This window comes from Phodopus roborovskii, unplaced genomic scaffold, assembly GCF_943737965.1.
Source record: "Phodopus roborovskii unplaced genomic scaffold, PHOROB, whole genome shotgun sequence".
In the NCBI taxonomy this organism is placed as follows: Eukaryota; Metazoa; Chordata; class Mammalia; order Rodentia; family Cricetidae; genus Phodopus; species Phodopus roborovskii.
This window is the reverse complement of record NW_026126517.1, coordinates 6,908,989-6,928,284: the sequence shown is the minus strand read 5'-3', so window position 1 is coordinate 6,928,284 and position 19,296 is coordinate 6,908,989. Positions and strand designations below refer to the sequence as shown.

The following is a 19,296-nucleotide window of genomic DNA, read 5'->3' as shown; positions in this document are numbered from 1 at the left end:
AAATCAGTACTTTAAATATATCAAAATTAGCGAAATCAGAAATGAAAAAGGGGGCATAACAATGGACAGCAAAGAAATACAGAAAATAAAATGGATATACATTAAAAACTTGTACTCCAGCAAATTGGAAAATCTAAAATAAATGGACTATTTTCTCAATGGGTACAACTTAACAAAGTTAAATAACAATGAGATAAGCAATTTAATTGAAGCAGTCATTAAAAATTCCCAATAACCCCCTCCAAAAATTTCCAGAGCCAGATAATTTTAGAGCAAAATTCTACCAGATTTTCAAATAAGAATTAATGCCAATACTCCTCAAATTAGTCCACAAAATAGAAACAGAAGGAACATTGCCTAGTTCATTTTATGAGGACACAGTTATCCTGATAACCAATCCACATAAGGACCCAACAAAGAAAGAATTACAGACCAATTTCCCTTATGAACATAAATGCAAAAATAATAAAATACTTGCAAACAAAAATCTAAGAACACATTGAAAAGATCACCTACCATGGTGAAGTAGACTTTGTTCCAGAGATGCAGAAATGATTCAGCATACAAAAATCAAATGTAATCCAGCATATAAACAAACTGAAAGACAAAAACCACATAATCATCTCATTAGATGCAAACAAAGACTTTGACAAAACCAAACACATCTTCATGAGAAAAGTCCTGGAAAGAATAGGGATATAATAAACATACCCAAACATAATAAAGACTATTTTCAATAAGCCCCTAGCCAGCATTAACTTAGATTGAGAGAAACTCAAAGCAGTTCCACTAAAATAAGGAACGAAACAAGGTTGTCCACCCTCTCTATACCTATTAGCACTTAAAGTCTTAGCTAGAACAAAGAGACAACTGAAGGAAACCAAGGTGATACAAAAAGGACAGGATATTTAGATAAAAGAATGATACTAATCTCTAAATATCTTCATTTGCAGAAGATATAGTTACATGAGTGACCCCAAAAATTCCACAATGGAGCTCCTACATATGATAAGCACTTTCAGCAGAGTAGCTGGATACAAAATCAACTCACAAAAATCAGTAGAACCCTATATACAAATGACAAAGAAAGAAAATAGAAACACCTTTCATAATAGCCTCAAATAACATAAAATATCTTGGTGTCTAACCAAGCAAGTGAAGGACTTACATGATTAAAACTTCAAGTTTCTGAAGAAAGAAATTGGAGAAGATATCAGAAGATGGAAAGATCTTCCATGTTCCTGGATCAGTAGAATTAACAGTTTAAAAAGCCATCCTACAAAAAAGCAATCTACAGATTCAATTCAATCCATATCAAAATTCCAACACAATTTTTCACAGAGATTGAATGGACAATTTTCAACTTCATATGGGAAAAGAAGCTGGATAGTTAAAATAAAGCTTAAAAGTAATAGAACTCCTAGAGTCCTCACCATCCATGATTTCAAGTTGTACTACAGAGCTAGAGTAATAAAAACAGCATGGTTTGGTGCAAAACTGTACATGTTGGTCAAAGGAATTGAATCCAAGGCCCACACATAAATCCATACACCTATGGACACTTGCTTATTGATAAGCTAGAAAAACGCAATGGGAAAAAGACAGCATCTTCAATAAATGGTGCTGGTCTAAATGGATGTCTACATGTAGAAGAATGCAAATAGATGCAAATTTATTTCCCTGCATAAAGCTCAAGTCTAAGTGGATCAAAGACCTCAACATAAAACCAGGTATACTGAATCTAATAGACCAGAAAGTATGGAAAAGCCTTACACCTATTGGTACAGGAGAAAATTTTCTGTACAGAACACTGATAGCACAGGCACTATGATCAACAGTAAACAGGACCTCAGGAAACTGAAAATCTTCTGTAAGGCAAAGGACATATGGACAAAGCAGCAGCCTACAGAATTGTAAATGATTTTTATCAATTCCATATCCAATAGAGCTCTAATAACCAAAATATAAAGAACTCAAGAAACTATGTATCAAAAAAAAAAAAAAAAAACTAATCCAATTTAAAAATGGGGTACAGATCTAAAGAGAATTTTCAATAGAAGAATCTCAAATGGCTGAGAAACACTTAAAGAAATGTTCAACATCTTTAGCCATCAGGGAAATGCAAAATTACATTAAGATTCCACCTTATACCTGTCAGAATGGCTAAGATCAAAAACCCAAGTGATAGCTCATACTGACAAGGATGTGGAATAAAAAGAACACTCCTCCATTGCTGGTAGGAGTGCAAACTTGTATAGCCACTATGGAAATTGATATGGCAGTTCCTCAGAAAGTTGGGAATTAATGTACCTCAAGACCTAGCTATACCACTCTTGGGTATATATGCAAAGGATGATCATTCCTCCACAAGGACTCTTGCTCAACCATGTTCATTGTGTCTCTATTCATGATAACCAGAAACTGGAAACAACCTCAACAGAAGAACTGATAGAGAAAATGTGGTACATTTACACAGTGAAGTACTACTCAAAAGCTCTTTTAAAAATGACATCATGAAATTTGCTGGCAAATGAACAGAACTAGAAAAAAAAACATGCTGAGAGAAGTAACTCAGACCCAGAAAGATAAATGTAGTATATATTCACTTATATGTAGATGTTAGACATCAAATAAATGATAAATAGTCTACGATATATAGATTCAGGTTAGTTATAGATGAAGGGACTAGAGAGAACACACGGATTTAATGAGTGAACTGGGGCCAGACAGGAGGATCAAGTTAGGAGAGTGAGAGGTTAAGGGAAGAAATGTGGAGAAAGACAGCTGAACTTACGGGGGGATCTGAGAGATACGGAAACCCAATGCAGTGGAAATTTCCTAAAACAGACCAAGGCAATTCAAATAATGCTGCCTAACAATAGGGTAGACAGAGTCCCAGCTAGACATCTCTTGTCAACAAATAAGGCTTTCAGCACTGAGACTGGGTTGTATTTTATTGAGGTGCTGTCTAAGGAAGTCCCATGGAAATCCCCAAACAACCCAAGCTGTTGCCAAGACAATGAGTTGCTTTCCACAAATTGACAGCCATGCCCCATTGCTAAGGACATCATCCACACAATTCACTGAACATGGAGAAATTGAGCTGTTGCCTACATGAAAACGTCACCATATGTTTCAGTGTCTTTGGTACAAGAAGGTACTCTACAGGCTATTAACCTATAATCTATCCTGCCTGCAAGACAGATTACGATAAAGTGTGGAAGTAGCCAACCAATGCCTGATTTGACTTAAGGCTCATTCCACAAGACAGAATTTATACCTTATACTGCTTAAGTGACCAAGAACCAGAGACTAGATAACCCAGTGACCTAGGGTAAAACCAAACACTATTGGTCCATAAAAAAGAACAGGAAGAGAAGGAGGGAGGGAGGGAGGAAGGGAGAAAGGAAGGAAGAAAAGAAGGAAGGAAGGAAAGGAAGGATAAAATAACTCTAAATGATAGTCTGCTATACTCATAGATCAGTGCCTTATTCAGTCATCATCAGAGAACTTCTTCCTGCAGCAGATGGGAACAGATGTAGAGACTCAGTCATACATTATGCAGTGAGAGAGTCCTTGGAACACACAACTCTAAATAGGATGTGTCCATCAAATCCATCCCCTTAGGGCTCAGGAAACCCCATGAAGAGGAGCTGGAAAGATTGCAAGTGCCAGAGGTACTAGAGGACATCCTGAGAACAAGGCCGCCTGGATCAACTGAAGCAGCAAGCATAGGCTGACGTTGGTCTGCATCAGATCCTCTGAATATATAGTATAGTTTTGAGTATTTTTACGGGACACTTGGATGTATGAATGAATAGTTCTGATTCTTGTGCCTGCTCTTGCAACTCTTTTCCTTCCATCTGGTTGCGGGGTCCAGTCCTGGTGTGATCTTTTTTCTTCCTCGTATTATATTTTGTCTTGTCATGTTTGGTTGTTAGAGTCTGTTCTTTTTAAATAAAAGACAGAAAGGGAGTGGATCTGGAGGGGAGGGGGTAGAGAGGAAAGGGAGTGGACAAGAGTAAAGGGAGGGGGAAACTGCAAACACAATATATTGCATGAGAAATAATCTTTTTTCAATAAAAAATAAAGGAAAAACGTAGAAAGACTGTGATCTCCATGCTTCCCACTGAGAAAGGCCTTTATCACTTTTGGTGTTAAGCTTTTCTGATATTAAGTATTTTAATAAATTAGTTTACAGTATCTACTACATAAGATATACTGTATGCACCCAAACTAAGTACTAAGTACTAAGAAGCCAGATACTTGGGTGACTGGATGTCAAATGCCAAAGGGCAAGAATCTTATACCATCAGCCCAAGAAAAGAGCTAAGTTCAAAATCAAAGCATGGTTTCTACTGAATGCATAATGTGTTCAACCCCATTACAAAATAGAAAACTTGTCAGTTAAACTATAATTAAATTTGGGTTCATCTCTATATCTGCAGATAAAGTAAAAGTAAAAACAACTGTACAACAAAAGACATTAGCAAGTTAGCTACATTTAATCAAATGAAAATTAGCAAGGTACTATTGTAAAACATTTGGCTTTCAACATACAGAATGGAGAAAGGGTTGTTCTCTACTTCATATATAAGCACAAACATTAAATAAGCAAAATACAAGTAACTGAATAGGAAAGTTCTGTGAGTTGAGAGCTGTCAGAGCATGCCTCAAGAATGGAGTCATATGAGAAATCTATGAGCTTGTGAGAAAACTCTAAAAGAAAAGGGGGGGAAAAAAAAAAACAAGAGTCATGTGACCTCAGTTTCTTCAAAATACAAAATTGTTCTTGAGATGTGTGGATGTGTTTTCGTGCTCCTCCCAAGTGTAGCAGATAGGAGTGAGTTTACTTCAGATTATTCATTACAACTGGCTATTGCTATTTGTTTAGAAAAACATGGTTTTCAAGTACAGCTTACTCTCAGAAATAAGCTATCTGATGCTCTGAATAAAGCTGGCTACTGCATGAGACTTTAGTCTGCCTCATTTATCAGCTCTGTTCTCCCAGGCCTCACTGCCTCTACCTCCTTAACAGAGAGCATGCAGAAGAGTGGAGATAATTAGCAACACATGAAAAGATGCAGATGAATCTAGGAGGTGTCATTTTGTGGATATCTGACCTGAGGAAAACCAAAGCAGTGCTATTGAGTAACAGGAGCACCATACACAGGCAAAATTTTCCTTCTTCTGGAGGTCAGGTTGCACTTTGAAATGTAAGATGTTCCAGATCCTCTTCCCTTACTTCCTGCACATATGGGCTAATGTTTAGTGCATCATTATGAAAGGTAAATGCTAACAGCAGCTAAAATGACCCTGGGTAAGTGAAAAAGCTAAAACAAAGGAGGAAGCCTCACAAATGTAAAACATGTACAGCACATTTTGTTACATGGAGGAGCAAATAGACCCAAAGACTGATGAAACACTCCTTTCTATGCAAGTCTTCGTGACTACACAGGACACAAGGCATGTGAAGTCCAGAATCTTCTGAACAACACGAGGTCTATAGATAATAAGATTATACTCTAGTTAAGACTTGCCACCTAAGACTGAAAGCCAGCAAGAACCTGTCAGGTAATGGACATGTTGATTTGCTTTACTCTTGTACCATTTTCCTTGAGTGTGTCTCATAACTTTGTATCGTAGACTTTTTAAAATATACACCATGAAATTTATTTTAAAATAGTTTAAGTAGCTAGAAATGATTGGAAGATGGTAGAGTGCTTGCTTGTCTTGTGAGGGTGAGAACCTGAGTTCAGTTTCCAGAACATACACCTTCAAACCAGCCTACTTGGGGGAGTTCCAGGTTAGCCCAGTCAGTGAGGTGTTGACATGCAGCTAAGATGTGGAAAGACTGTAGATCTGCATGCTCCCCACTGAGGAAAGCCTTTATCTCTCAAGGTACTTGTAAAGTTTTTCTGGTATTAATTATTTCAATAAGTTACTTTACAACATCTGCTACCAAAACATGCATTTTGTACACCCAATGTACTAAACACATAGCACAGCGGCAGCACACGACAGTGTACCAGCTACTTGCTCTCTCTCTCTGAGAAAGCCTGTCTCAGACAAGATAGATAGTGCCTGATGAACAATACTTGTACTTGTCTTCTGGCCTCCACGTCCACAGGACCCTCCTTGCCACCACATACACAAAGTAAATAAAACATAGAATTTTTGGAAGAGCTGAGATTAAACTCAAAAACAAAGTTCCTGTGGCTGCTGGTGGTAATGAAGTGCTTACCACACAGCACAAGAACTTCAGTTAAAAAGCTGATGTGTACATGCCCTGTGATCCCAGCACTATAGAAACAGAGACAAGAGGATCTCTGGAGCTTGCTGAGCAGCCAGCTAAGTGAGTCTGGGGACCAGTAAAAAAAAAAAATCCCTGTCTCAACAGTTAAGGTGGAGAGTAAGGATGACATCTAAGGTCAACCTTTAGCTACCAGCCACACATACACACACACACACACACACACACACACACACACACACACACACACACACACACACATCTTCCCTTGATGAATGAGAAGAGATGACTTGGAAAGATGGCAAATCTTTTTGTGTGTTTGTTTGACTTTTTATTTAAGGGATGCTTTTTATATTCTACTTACATAAGAAAAGATTTAAGATGATTTTAAATGAGATGACTGACTTGAGCCAATGGACCCACATAATTATGGGACGATACAGAAAAAGAATTAATCAAGTTTAAAGGACCCTCTGACATTAATCTTCAGTCATTATATTCACCACATAACTCATCTCCTGGTACTTCAGCAGAAGCCAAGGTGGATAAGGATAGAATGATGCACATCCCATCTGGGATCCCAGTCAGACCTTATAGACTCCACTTGGACAAATACCAGACTAGAAATAAACTCTACATGCTTAAATGTTTAAAATCATCCAAAGAAGAGAAACTAATTGTGGTTTTATTAAATGTATATAGAATCAAATTTTAGGATTCATGAATATAATTATATTAGAATACAGCCATCTTGACTCACTTTCTCTTGCCTATGGTGCTTTGGTATGACGACAGCCTAAGTAGCTGAGACCTTGTGTGATCTCCAAATTTCAAGCAATTTTTACCACTTTATGGGGACAGTGTGTTGATCTGCCACAGGGTATCTTTCTGTGTTACCACTTATTTAGGGTGGTATTGGAACAAGGTTGTCATTAAAACCTGTATTCATAGTCACTGAAAACAGCAGAGACTCTAAGCAGCTACTTTTAACCAATAAATGCTGCAAACACTCCTCAGTGTTCACACTGCCTTCTTCTTATCTACCATGTTCAGCTCTTCTGTGTCTTTTCAACACAGATGGGACTTATCTCTGAGGGAGAACATGAGCAACCATCAACTCTATAACTGCCCTTCCTCACTTTCCACTCTCAGAGGGATTCTCAGCAGGGCCCTGGGTGACCACCTCCAGCCACCTCCACCTGCCTTATGGGGATGGCACAGTAGTGAAAATAGTCCTGCTGTGGACAGCTCTAGAACAGGGACCGAGGGATTCAGAAATTCGAATGAAACCCAGGGGGCCCCTCCACTGATAAGTCAGGTATGTATGCACAAAATTTGGGTGTACAGAAGCATCCCACAGGCTCTCCTCAACCTATTGGTGTCCATCCATCTGAGGTTTAAAAGCCTTGCTCTACAGGACTGCTAATCTTCAGTTTCCTGAGCCAGGGTGTCCTGTTCCTATAGCATGTTAGAAATGGGGGGAGGGGCAGCACATAGTGAAGAGGAAGATCCCTCTGCTCAACTGTCACAACCACCTGTTACTCCTCTAATTTTGCCTTTGTGGATTACACACACACACACACACACACACACACACACACACACACACACACACGCACAAGGTTGGAGAGGGGAGGTACATCCAGGGAACTGCGATGACTAGGTATGGATAAATATATTAGTTACAAACTATATTATAAGGTGATAAAGAGGATTATGAACTTTTTTTAGTCAACAGGTGAAAAGCTGTGAGTGTTTGATGGTGCCAGTGTGTCTCAAGCTGGCTTTGTGTCTGCAAGGACTGTCTGAGACACAATGAAAGGATAGACAAGATGCACTTACCTGTGTGTATACAAAGGCACATCCATACTGTAATATATTTTTATTTAGTCTATTTGTTCTCATTCTTATTTTTTGTGGGACACATAGGCATTGTCCATGTTTTGGGGTGCTATGTGGTCATTTGATACATGTATACAACATGAAATATTCTAAACAATAAGTATGTTCTATCACTACATATTCATTTCTAAACAAGACTCTCAGATAACTCTAACCAGAGCAAACATACTATGATGGCTGCTCTTGGTTGTCAACTTGACTGTATCTGGAATTAACTCAAAGCCAAGCTGCTGGCCACACCTGTAAGCGTTTTGTTTTGTTTTTTTTTGTTTTTTTTTTTTTCTTGATTGGATCATTTGAGGTGGAAAGACCCACCCTAAATTCAGATCTTTTGAGGTAGAGAAACCCCTTAGATCTGGGCCACATATTCTGGTAGCAGCCTATATGAAGAACATGAAGGATTCTGGCAAATCTATTCCTTCCCTGGTGTAAAAGCCTAATTCTTCAGGATTCTGACATATACTGAGGCATCCAGCTTCATGTACTGAACAACTATTGGATTCTTGGACTTTCTTTCAGAAAATAGTCATCAGTGGACTAGCTGGACTACAGCCTGTAAGCTACTCTAATAAATCCTCCTTTTATGTATCTATCTGCTCCATTTCTCTAGAGAGCCCTGATATGCACAAGGTCACCATTGATGATTACAAACCTGCAAACCAATATCCCTTCAAAATGTTCCAAAAATCCTCAAATGTTATCAAAATTCTACCAAACAGAATCCAGTGATATAAAAAAATAATAATTCTATACCATAACCCGGGAGGATTTATCATAAGAACCCAAGGCTCATCTAATATTTGAAAATCAGCAGGATGCACTGTGGTATCAAGAATCAAAGGTTTTTAAAATGTATAGACAAAAAGCAGTGGGCAAGATTTAACCCTTTAATGTTGAAAAACACATATCAAAAATAATCCAGAAATTAGAACAGTGCTTCAATTTAAGCAATATAAGGAAAATTCTAAGAGTATACCCTGTCACACACAAAAATAAATAAACAACCAAATAATAAAAATCTTTAACTGAAGATCATTTAAAAAACAAGTGTCTCACCTTTCAACCATTAGCACAACCTGGCACAAAGCAACTCAATAAGTTATGCCTGCCTGGCAGCCCGGTGTACCATGTGTGCACTGCTGTATCAGTTCTGGTCTCACTGGTACCCTGTGTCAGGCATCAGTGCACCTCCCTCTCAGTGAAAGATGAGGAGTCAAACAGGAGAGGACAGCCTGTCAAAGCAACAGGTGTTGCAGGTGGATCAAAAAAGAGGCCAGCTCTGCAGCCCTGGTCAATTAGGGCAATGGGATGGGAAGGGCATCACTGCCCCAAACTACTGATCAATGGGTTTTAGAATCACAGGTGGGCCAGGAGAGGTAGGTGTCACCAGAGTAGGAGTCAAAATGTTTCTAATAAAGCATCAACCTTCAGCGCTGTGTGGAAAACCAGGCTGAAGTGATGAGAGGAGCACCCCCTCCAACCCTGCATAGAAATGCCTGCCAATATTTTCTCATTTAGATCTGGACTCCAATCTGGGATCAGTCTTGTAGTTGGATCACCCATGAAGAGAAATTCTAAAGCAGTTAGGAAAAACATGTTTCAATTTGGGCACAATTTGCAGCTGGAAATGGGGAACCAATATGAGACTAGACGTCCAGCCTGTCCAGCCTGCTGTGCTTTCAGTCCTTATACATTGCAATTCTGGGTTTGGACTGTACTGGAGATACAGCAGTCTTATACAGGTTGAAGTTCAATGAATTTGTAAATACCATGCCTTCCAAGGGATTTAACACTGAGAAATCTTAGGAAGCTCTGAGCAATGCTGAAACAGTCAGTTTTCAACTTCCGGGTTACAAGAAATCAAGAGTTGTGAGCCACTGTGTAAGTCATTAGCAGATGAATAGATTGCATTGTGTCTATGGTGGACTCAGTTGATGTTGAGAGGGTGGAAGTAAAAACTGGACTTCATAGAATGCCTAAGATATCAGAAAACCAAGGACCCCTGTGCTTGTAGTTGCTAACAAAAAGGAGCTGAGGATTTTGCTCTAAGGGAGATGGTCAGTAATGGGCTCATCAGCTTCTTGGTTTTTGCAGCCCACCTGTGTAATTGTGGGAGGTTAACTAAAGGAAGGACTAGAGAAACTGCATGATATTATACTTTAAGATATTATACTTTCTCTGAACCATAGAGAAAGACACAGAGAGCTGCAGAACCTTTTATGTCATTATGGAAGTCTTTCTCTGCTCTAAAATTCTGACAAACAGAAAAGTGTTTACAGCTGGATGGTGGTGGTGGCACACATCTTTAATTCCAGCACTTAGGAGGCAGAGGCAGAGGCAGGTGGATCTCTGTAAGTTCAAAGGCAGCCTGGTCTACGGAGTGAATTCAAGAACAGTCACTAGGGCTCTTATACAGAGAAACCCTGTCTCAAGCTAAACACAATATAACATTATTGTCCTGGTTTATCTTCTGTTGCTGTGATAAACACCACAAGCAAAACACCTTGAGGAGAAAAGAGTTTATTTGGCTTTTACATCCAAATCACAGCACATCATGAAGTTAAGGCAGAAACCATGGTAGATGAATGCTAAAGGTGAACTAGCATTATTTTGCTAAAAATGCAAAGTATTAAATTTCTCTCTAGATTGTCTTGACACTCTATACATTAGAACAGCTCACAGATCTTGTCAGAGAAATTCCTTTATGCAGCCAATGTGGGTACCATATAAACTCACAATTAGTCAAAAGTGCAGAAAATAAATGTTTGTGGAGTGGTCAGCAACAAATAGGACATTTATATCACAGGTAGACAGACAGACAGACATGCCCTCACATACACCCCAAGGCTCAGGAACCATTGTGAAATGGGATGGAAAAGCTGTAAGGGTGAGATGTTGAGTATTGACTTGAAACAGTGTGTTATTGGCATGAAAGGACTGCTATATGTGCATATAATGAGAACTATACAATATCAAGCCAGTCAATATTCCAGCAAAAAGGGGAGGAGGTATTCACTACCCCCTATCTCCACCCCTCACTGAGGAGATATATATAGTTAATGGATTCTATAAGGTTGGGGGCAGTCACTTTAAAGGTGTGATCCCTGGCAGGTCAATCACATGCCAATAGATGGCTCTACACACATGAGTTTAGGGCAACACAAACTGGGTTTTTACAAAAACAGAAGAAAAACACAAAATTGGGGAGGGTAGGGGAAGAGGGAACTTTTCTGAGAGGAGTTAGGGGAAATGATGAAGGTTGAATGTTATCAAAATACATTGTATGCATTTATGAAATTAACAATAAAATATTATATTAAAAATAATCATCCTAATCTAAACATCATACCATGTAAATAGTTAAAATCAAAATGTTAAACAACACACATCAGTAAGTTGTAAAGAAATTGAAAACTTCAAATGGTATGGATGCTATTGTCCAAGTGTACCTATCTGAGAAATTCCTCAGTTCCTCAAACATACAGGGTTACCAAAATTTACTAGGATTACCATATAACCAGGAAGTTTCCCTCTCTGTATATACTCCAGAGAATTAAGAACTTAATTACACACAAAAATCTGTACAAGATGTTCATAGCAACATTATCAATGATAGCAAAGTGTGGAAGCAATTTAAACATCCATCAGTTGGGAAATTACCAGAATGTGGTAGGTTCACACAATGGTATATTATTTGACCATAAGGAGGGATGACAAACTGATGCACGATGCACTATGTATGAATTAAATGATGGTGCTAGACAGAAGTCAGCCCCAAAGGCCACAGGTTACATGACTACATGCATAAAGCAATACCCAGAGCAGGGAGCCCCATTAGGACAAAAAGAAGAGACAGTGCTTTCCAGACACCTAGGAAAAGGGAACTATTATAGGATTGTTAATGAATATGGAGGTTTTATTAATGGTAATGAAATTAGATAGTGCTGATGCATGTACAATGTGTTATGAACGCACTCGTAAAAAAACTGAATTATAGACTTTAAGCTGAATTGTTATGCTCCGTGAATCATACCTCAGTAGAATTCTCCTACACACGCACAGTATGGGCTTTCTGGCTTCAGCAGATGAAACTCTTGTCTAGCCAGCCTTACACAGCATGTTAGAATCGTAGTGATTCCCAGTGCTTAGGGCCGACAAAGATGAAATGGGGACATTCCATAAAGGGAAAGACACTGTGAATAGCAACAGTGATTTTAAAATGGAAAGCCCAAGCACTTGCAAATGGGAAGAACCAGTGCTGCCTGCCCACATTACTCTCTGCAGCCACACCTCCCCAAAAGGAGCACCTGCACTATGAGGAGTCATTTAAATAGATGGGGATTGATATGCTCATGAATGACTGCAGAACTCTCACCTGTGTTCAACCTTCATCTATGGTTTATAAAATATCCCTTTCCTTCATTAATATATTGGTTTTCAAATGATTCCTGCTGTTTCTGTTCCAATTCTGCAGAATCCTAGGTTCTGGAAATTTTGAAATGTGTGACACCACAGGAAGGGAGATGAGCTCCTACATGAGCAGTGGAAAGAGCAGACAAGGATGCCAGCATGGAGTCCTGCTGCTGGAAGCTATGAACTTGACTACAGTAAATTAAATCGCTTTTCCTCCTGGCTTACTAGGGGGAAAGCTGGGCCATTTTCCAACTCTTTATTCCATTTTTCCTGTTACTCTCAATGCAACAGTTCCTCAAAAAGAAACATGCACATAGGCTAAAAAACAACAACAAAAAAAAAAAAAAAAAAAAAAAAAAACTGTCTAGAAAGCTCTTCCTCTAATTCAGACCCATCAGATCCTGGACCAGAAGACTCAGGTCTCCTGTGAGCAAAGCCTCAAGTGTGACGTAGCAGCCACACAGCATGTTACAACACTCATGACCTGAGTGTCTATACTTATAAAGTCTGGCCTCCGTACCAGCCCTCCTGATTCTAACAGAAGCACAGATGTCTTCCAACTACTCAGAAACCCTGATGGACTGGTGAGCTTCAGTGGTGACATGAGGAGGGCAGAGGAAACTCAATCACCAGGACTAGCCAAATTATTTGGTGCAAAAAGTATGGGACACTGTAGAAAACAGAAAGTTCTTTAAACGGCAATGACTCAACCTTCTTGGAGGTCAATCAACTGTAGATTCAATGTGAAGTCTTTACAATTCTCTCTCTCTCTCCCTCTCTCTCTGTCTCTTTCTCACGATTATTGCCTTCATTTGATAGAGAACCTGGGGTGTGAAGTGTAAAAGATGGGCATGGGGCCATAGAGAAGACTGGAGCCTAGGAATAGTTTGTAAGACACCTGGGATTTGGAGATAAAAGCTCAGCTGAACATGCTCCTTCCTTTAGGGCTGTCTTTGGGTATGAAGTGAGAAAAAAGTGACAGATACATTTACTGAGAAATAATTATGTGCCAGGCACTGGGTGAATCTCTTGTGGAGTTCTCATGAAGTCTTTTCCACCTGTGTCCAGAGGGCTGCTGTGTTATCCATTCTGAAGAAAGGGAGGCTGTAACCCAGGTATGCTGAGCAGGCAGATGGAAGATGTAATTCAGGGCTCTTTTTCTTTGAAGCCCACACCTTTCCTCTTACCCAGAGAAATTACAACCTGAAGTCAGATCCAGAACTCAAGGCCAAATCCCAGTTCCCACTCATTTGAGTGTTACCTAGTGCTGCTCCAGGTATCCAAGGCAGAACTGAGTGCCTGCACAATTTTTAAGTGACTGTGCATGGCCTGAAACATTCATTGTCTAAGTGACCTAAAACCACAGACCAGGCATCCAACTGCCTGGGTTTAAGAGTGAGCACTCCCACTAAACAATGTGACAAAGGACAAGGGATGTGGTGTAGATGGACTTTGAGAGGGCTCTAGGGAGTCAGTAATGAGAAATGGTAGAAGCTTCAAGACTTAATGGCTTAGGAACCCTTCGGGCTTTGATGGTGATTAGAGGCTGTGCCTTGACATCAAGTTAAGGAATTCCTTGGGTAATCTATGGTAGTTGTGAAAGATTGTCAAAAAAGCCTGAGACTAGCCTGTCCTAGTTTTCTGTCATTCTTGATGGTTTGTTCTACACACGCTCCATGAGGTGATACAGCCAAGAGAGAATGTTTTCTCCAGTCCACACCTAGCCATTTGGAACTTACACTTTCAGAACTGTGAGTCAGATACGCCTCTGATTTACAGGTTAGCTTGTTCCAGGCATTTCCTTAAGGAATTGAAAAGCTAACGAATATAAAGTAATTCTAGTATGCAAGTTCAAATTTCCTCACTTGTGCGCTGCCATACTGCCAACACTTCCTCAGAGGACTGAGGTCAAATGGAGCTGATACACTTGGAGCTGTAATGTTTAAAAAAAAAAAAAAATAGTCCGAGCCCTGGTTTTGAAAGCTGTCCAAAACCCACCAATCCCTACCTCACTTCAAGCTCAGGACTTGAAATGTCACCAATTCCTCACCCCGGAAATTTCTATCTATCTTGGAAAATTCCTCCCCCCACCCAAAAAGAAAAAAAAAAAAACATAAGCTGTATCTACTGCTTCTCATCCAGGCAAAGGCAGCCACCCCCTTGTGTCTCTCCAAATAAATCTCTTGTGTACAGTTGTGACTTTGTGATATTTCTTGGCTTGTGACTGCCAGGATGCCTGCTCCCTATTCCCCTACCCCCCCACCCTTTACCCCCTAACCCCACCTCACCCTAACTGGAGAAGCAACATTTCCAATGGGGAAACCTTTCCTTTCAGAGCTACAACATTACCATTGGGAAGGCCTTTCCCCTCAGAGCTGTAACAGTTACAGGAGCTTCTATTGTTTGACTGACTTTTGCTGGGGAGATACACACTCACAGACACACAGACACACATACACAGACACACATTGTCACCCCAGATAGAGAGCTCACAACAGACCAGAGTACAGACAGTTACCAAAGCCTTGGTGAACCAATGAGTTCCAGGAATATGGGTGAGGAGTTACTTACCAGAGCAGAAATGGCTAGAAGACAGATGCATCACCAAAGCCCACCCCAGTATGGGAGATAGCTCCAAAAGCTGGGAACCTGGAGCACACTAAAAAAACCTACAGGCAGCTCAACAGATTGGAGAGATCCTTTCCAGATAGCTCTGGATTCCAGGAGCCTAGGCTTGTCCCTACTTCTCCCAGGTGGCTAGACTTGTCTTAGAATCCTCTACACAACTTGGCTTATCTGAGAGAGACTCCCCACTGTCTTTGCTTTATATACCCTGGGAATGGTAGACCTGGTGAATCTAGTCAGTTTCAGGGACTTCCTGGCACCAGCTTGAGTTGTTCAATTCCTGTCTTGATGAGCTGAGAAACTGCTGCATACCAGCTCCCAACTCTGCACACCATCTCAGTAAATACAGAGGAGGGCATGAAGTCCAGCTGTTGCCTTGTCCCTTCACTTCTCACCTGGACACTTTTGTTTCCCAGGCCTCCACTACTATCAACCTGTGGAAAAGACTGAGTTTCTCCATCCTCTGTGTTTCTCAAGAGAATTTCTTTCCTTGTGTCTTCCTGCAGGGCACAGCTCTCTTTGGCTCAGTGTTGTGTTAGGTGAATAACCCATGTTGGTGCTTCCTGGATGCTGCCACACAAGTGGATTTTGTTTGGAACCACTCACTAAGAGGAAATGGAGGAAGAGTCACAAAGCTAGTTATCCATCCCTTCTACCCCCAACTCTGAGTAGATAAACAGAGCCTATTTTTCTTAGAAAACAGGGATGTTTGGACTGAAGGATGTCCCAAGCAGAGGCAGGCTGGCATAGCACAGCCATGATCTATTTTTAACCATCTATTCTGTTCTCCCAGGCCTTTAAAGGCTGGTTCAAATACATCTTTCAAATAGAACTGCTCTCCTTTGAAAGGGGTTGTGGTCTTTTAATGGCAGCATTGAGAGATTTAAAACGAGCCTCTCTAGTTCCCTACCTGCAAAGATTCTTTAGGTAACTCAAAATGGGATTCACTCCTGGGCTCCAAAGATTCCTGAAGTCAGCACCAAAGCCAAGAGCAGGAACTGAGCTACAGAAGCCATGCATAGGAAGCTCCCACAATGATGGCCATCACAGGGTCAGAAGGATGACTCTTGATCTAGAGGAAGGAAATCATAGTCTTGCTTGACTGGACCATTAGTGGATAGGTGAAGGACACATTGAAAAATACACCAGGATAAGTCCTGAGCCCCTGGTTCTCACCAGGACCTCCTCCTCTCTGTGGTTCTTGTTCTAAGCTGAGCATTGCTGGAGAACAGCTAACCACAGTTTCCCTCTGACTTTCCAGGAAGTTGGCATTTGCTAAATCCCTGTGTTCCAGGAGCCCTGCAGAACCTTCAGCTCAGAAGTGATGGAGTAAGGAATGGGTTCCAGCTTTGTGTGGTAAACCTTCTAAATGGTGGTCTACTCTATCCTGTACTATGTACATACCTATCTAGAAAACTCCATTGTCATCCCTCCCACCTGAGACAGGTACTTCCCCAACATAACTCTCTGCTCCCCTAATAAACCTCAGCCCATGCTACAGAGGTTTGCCTGCTTCTTATTAAAAGATGAGAATGAGGTGGAACCTGAGAAGGCAGGAGTGTGCCCTTTATGTGATTCTCTCCTGCAGATTAACACCTGCAGAGGGCTGGGCAGCAGATGCACAGAGTTAACCAGCAACAACAGTATGGAAAACCACACAAGCATCATGTCCACTGAACGGACACTAGCCCTTTCAATCATGTGACTCTGCTAGGTCTTGCCCTTCTCCCCAATTCGCTCTGCCTTGCTAAAATACATTAGATTACATTTCTAAAGTTAGCCACCAAGGTTTGTTCCAATATTTGTTCACTTCCTCCTCCAAAGGCTGACCCGAGGTCTATCTCTCAAAGTATTAAAGTCCAGCAATCAGAAGCCCCCTTTGGTTCACCTAGTTAAAAATCACAATTACAATTAAACACCTCATCCTAAAATGGGTTTTCCCCTTTTACCTTTATAAACAGCTGTTTTGCTATGGGCCACATCTGTCTTCTTTCTATCCAGAGACAGTCCCTTGTTGCACTGGGACAAATGCCCCTGTCCCCTTTCCTTTGTCCTCTTCTCCTTCTCCCTCGTCCTCTTTCTCTGTCTCTTTTACCACCACATTCTAGCCCATTCTAACACAGACCTGTCCTCTTCTCCTCTTAAGAATGACACCTGCAAGGTCATTTGCTGCTGTTTTCTCCCAAGTCAGAAAGCAGCTGCTTTAACATTTCTTCCCTGTTTAATAAAGGATCTCTGTGAACACAGGTGTTCTGATGAGGTCTGTGCCTAATCCAGGGTCCAGGAGGAAGCCCCTGCTGTGCAGGTGCCCCCTTCATACACCATTCTCACTATTTGGACTTGTTTTCAAGCAGAACACCTTGACTTAATCTAGTGTTTGTTTTTGTTTTTAGTACAAATGGACAGTAAGATTTTCTTTTTATTTTTTTCTATTTATTTTAAGTGAGAAACAATCTTGTGTGTGATGTCAATCCTAGTTCCCTCTCCCTCCCCTCCTCCCCTGCCCCCCCCACTGCCTCCCATCCCATCCCCTTTCTGCTCCTCAGGGAGGGTGTGCCTTCCATGGAGAGTCTTCAAAGTCTGTCACATCATTTAGGGCAGGGCCTAGGCCCTCTCCCATGTGTCTAGGCTGAGAGATTATCCCTCTATGTGGAATGGGCTCTCAAAGTCCATTCGTATACTAGGCATAAATACTGATGCACTACCAGAGGTCCCATAGACTGCCCAGGCCTCCTAACTGACACCCACATTCAGGGGGTCTGGATTGGTCCTATGCTAGTTTCTCTGGGGTCCATGAGCTCCCCCTTGTTCAGGTCAGCTGTCTCTGTGGGTTTCTCTAGTCTGGTCTTGACCCCTTTGCTCATCACTCCTCCCTTGCACCTGTCCCCATTTTCTGTCTCTTTTCCTTTAAAACATACTGTCTCTTTTTTACACATAGAATGTAGCAAGCCAAACTGGAGTGCCATAGCATGGACAGGAATGAGCCTAAAGTTATAGGCAGGCTAGACAAATCTCAGGGGAAATTGCCAGAGGCATAACACGGGCAATAAGATAGGAAAGAACTCAGCAGCAATGATCAGAATAGACTAAGATGAAAACTTAAAGTAGGCTGTGCCAGGTTCTTCTCCCAGGAACTGTCAAGGAACTCTACTCCCAACCTCCACCCAGAAACCAGCCACCTCCAGGGCCTTGAGCCTAGTGAAGGACAAAAAGAAACTCCTAGCTGGGTGTAAGGCCCAGACTTCTCATTTTCAAAAAGCTTTTACAGGCATTAGCTAATTTATTTTGTTCCACACAGCTTGACACCACACCAAAGCTGCACATGTAGAAAGAGATGTGTCAAAGTGTCAGCAATATTGATAGAGCCAGGAAATCAGCCACCGGTGAGCACAGTCTGCAGCCCAGATAGAGATGGAGAGGGTGGGAAATCACGGCATGGTAAGTGAGAAGCCAGGCGAGCAGCCCTCCCCTTCCTGCCCCCCACCCCCGTATTCTCCCTCTCCTCTCCTCCTGAGAAGCCTCTGGGTTTGCTGGAGTCTCTGTCTTCTGGATCTCCTTACTGTCTTTGGATGGAAGGCTCAATCACACCTTGTCATGACCAGGCAGCAGTGGAAAGTTGGGGATGGATTCTAATAGGAGATCCTTGGATCTCTGGGGTCACAATCTTGATAGTCAGTTCAATTGCATCAGCAGCCAACTCAGAGACAAGCTTCTGGGTAGGTCTTGAGAGTATCCAGGATTAACTGGCAGGATAAAACTTATCCCAGAGCAAGCCATACCCGCTGGAGATTGATCTTAGGCAAAAGGCCCAGAAAAGATGACCTTCCTAAGGTGAGTAAGTTTCACCGCTAGAGTTTCTACACCCAATAAGCCCTTTGCCAATGCAGCAATCCAAATCAGAGCAAATCAAACCCAACTTGAAAAAAAAAAAAAAAAAAAAAAAAACAGGTTTAATGGATACAACGCTCCCAGATAGCCTTCCAGCCCCAGGGAGATGAAAAGGGAGACCATAAAAACCAGGAGTCTGTTTTCTGGGGGACAGTTTTAAATACCTTGTGGGAGTAGTCTTGAGTATCTCTGGGGGAGGGGTCATCATTTGGTGG

At 41.2% G+C, this 19,296-nt stretch overlaps 1 pseudogene; it reads left to right on the top strand.

Annotated features, from left to right (window-relative positions):
- The window catches only part of LOC127231341 (ADP-ribosylation factor-like protein 4A), a 194,723-nt pseudogene extending 181,787 nt beyond the window's left edge, over positions 1-12,936 (top strand).
- The last annotated feature ends 6,360 nt before the right edge of the window (positions 12,937-19,296 follow it).